Source organism: Alexandromys fortis, unplaced genomic scaffold, assembly GCF_014885135.2.
Source record: "Alexandromys fortis isolate MF-2015 unplaced genomic scaffold, M_Fortis_MF-2015_v1.1 scaffold_9, whole genome shotgun sequence".
In the NCBI taxonomy this organism is placed as follows: domain Eukaryota; kingdom Metazoa; phylum Chordata; class Mammalia; order Rodentia; family Cricetidae; genus Alexandromys; species Alexandromys fortis.
In genome coordinates this window covers 22174-24686 of record NW_026067892.1, presented here as the reverse complement: position 1 = coordinate 24686, position 2513 = coordinate 22174, and the positions used below count along the sequence as shown (strand labels likewise).

The window sequence follows — 2513 nt, the reverse complement described above, 5'->3', positions numbered from 1 at the left end:
TTCTCCCTACCTCCACCTACTCTCCCTATATCTCTTTTAACCTGGCTGTATTTTGTTAAGCCATTGGCTGAAATCAGCTTCCTTATTCATTAACCAATAAAAGCAACACATATACAGAAGAACCTCCCACACTGATGAGATGTGGGTTTAGCAGGTCAGATGACACTGTGTGTTGCCTTGACTTCAGGACACCCCACAACTTGATGGAGAAAAGCAAGTGTAAGATTAGAATTTCATGTTTTTGTGACTGTTGCTCTTGCTTGGATTCTGGTTTGGGACAATGAGGAACACTTGGGTTAGAGGGAGGTTCCAGCATGATTAATAAAAACCCAGAGGTAGATATTAGGGTTCAATTTGAAGACAAGAAAAGCATAGCAGTAAACCACTGGCTCTTACCTCTACCTCTGTCCTAAAATGGTGATCCTTCCTCCAGGAATCATCGGAATGAGACTTCCTGGCTAGTTCAGTTGGTAGAGCATGAGACTTTTAATCTCAGGGTTGTGGGTTTGAGTCCCATATTGGGCACCAAATGTAACACTATTAATAAAAACTCAAAGACAGATATTGGGGTTCAAGCTGAAGTCCAGAAAAGCAAAGCATCCATCCACTGGTTCTTACCAGGCAGTGGTGGCACACAACTTCAATCCTAGTAGCCACACTAGTTTGCCGTAGACACGGGGTGATAGTGGTGCACGCCTTTAATCCCAGAACTAGAGAGGAATATAAAACAGGAGGAGACAGCTCTCAGGCTCAGTCTCATTCTGAGATTCCTGGAGGCAGGATCTCCATTTTGGACTGAGGTTGAGATAAGAGTGAGTGGTTGGCTGCTTTGCTTTTCTGATCTTCAGGTTGAACCCCAGTATCTGTCTCTGGGTTTTTATTAATTGTGCTACAAAAATGCACTTGGCTCTGCCATTTCTTTCACATCCTGTCTTTAGACCCTCCCTGGAAAGTTGAGGTTCTGCTCAGCAAGACCACGGGTGCTACCAGGAGGCTCCCCCTGGCTGTCCTCTGACTGCAGGGCCCTGCCATCACCTCCTTCAGCTCTCCAGCTTGAGAGGTGTACTTGCTTTTTTTTTTTTGTTTGTTTGTTTGCTTTTTCTGTTGCTGTGATAATAAACACCTTGAGTTAGGGAGGAGAGAAAGGTTTATTTTGGCTATGGTCCTAGCAGGACAGAGTCTTCATGGCAGGACAGCACTGCAGAAGGCGGGAATGGTGTGGCATCAGGCAGGGATGCTGGTCAGCAGGAGCAGGAAGTTTGCTGGCCACGTTTTCATCTACACAGAGGAAGCAGAGAAAGAACAGGAAGTGAGGCAAGGCTTTGTACCATCAAAGCCCACCCCCAGTGGCATACTTCCTCCAATAAAAAGAAAGTCCTGTGACTTTCCCAGACAACACTAGGTGTGGATAATTGTAAAAATCCTTGAGCCCATGAGCACCAGACAGCAGCTGAGGCAGCTGTAACTGCTCTCCCTAGCCCAGTGCACCCCTGTGATTGGCTGTTCTCAGATGTTAGAGCTAGGAACAGGTCCTGGCCAGACTCCTCTCAGAGTAACAAAGCTGAGTTTGTAACCAGAAGACACCAGATGGGACTCGATGGACCCTGGGGGTAAGAATGTAAATGAAAAGAAATGGAGGAGCACAGCCACGTCCTGGAAGGAGGAATTGCTTTTGGAGCCTCTCTTAGGGTTTCTATTGCTGTAAAGAGACACCATGACCAAAACAACTCTTATAAAGGAAAAGATTTAATTAGGGTGGCCTACAGTTTCAGAGGTTTAGTTCATTATTAATATGACAAGACATGGCAGCATGCAGGCAGACATGGTGCTGGATGCTGGAAAGGAGCTGAGAGTTCTATATCTTTATGTACAGGCAGCAGGAGGTGAACTGAGACACACTTCCTCCAACAAAACCACACCTCCTAGTAGTGCCACTCCCTATGAGCTTATGGGGGCCAATTACATTCAAACTACCACAGAGCCATTACCAGAAAAGTCAGCCAGGACCTGTGTGTGGAGCCAATTAAGACACCTGCCTGACAGTAACATTACTTAGTCAGCACCCAGAATCTTCTAATGTAATTGTCAACCATTCAGGATTCAGCAAAGTGCCATGCTCACCACACAATGAGGACAATCACAGCATGGATGAGAAGATTAAACTGAACCAATATCAAGATGAATCAGATGTTGGAAAATTACAGCAGGACATTAAAGCAACATCATGAAATACTCTAGTAAGCAATGCCGAGCTCACCCAAACAGATAAAAACAACAGCACAATAAAAATAATCAAACAAAAAAACAAAAATAGACGGCCTTGCTGAATAATATTACAGACCGAGAGGAATTAATGGGAATTGCAGAACGAATTACTGTGCTCCACAGTTGAGTGAACATGGCAGACAACAGAATGCATGAACTCAAAGAGAGATAATGGGGTTCACTGAGTCTGAATAACAAGGAGAAAACAGGGCCAAGGCCGTGGACAGAGCCCTGGAACTCCAGGACAA

At 45.0% G+C, this 2513-nt stretch overlaps 1 non-coding gene across 1 annotated transcript; it reads left to right on the top strand.

Moving 5' to 3' along the window:
• Positions 1-452: 452 nt before the first annotated feature.
• Trnak-uuu (transfer RNA lysine (anticodon UUU)) lies at positions 453-525 on the top strand. Its single transcript has one exon. It is a non-coding gene; the product is annotated as a tRNA-Lys (tRNA).
• Positions 526-2513: the final 1988 nt, after the last annotated feature.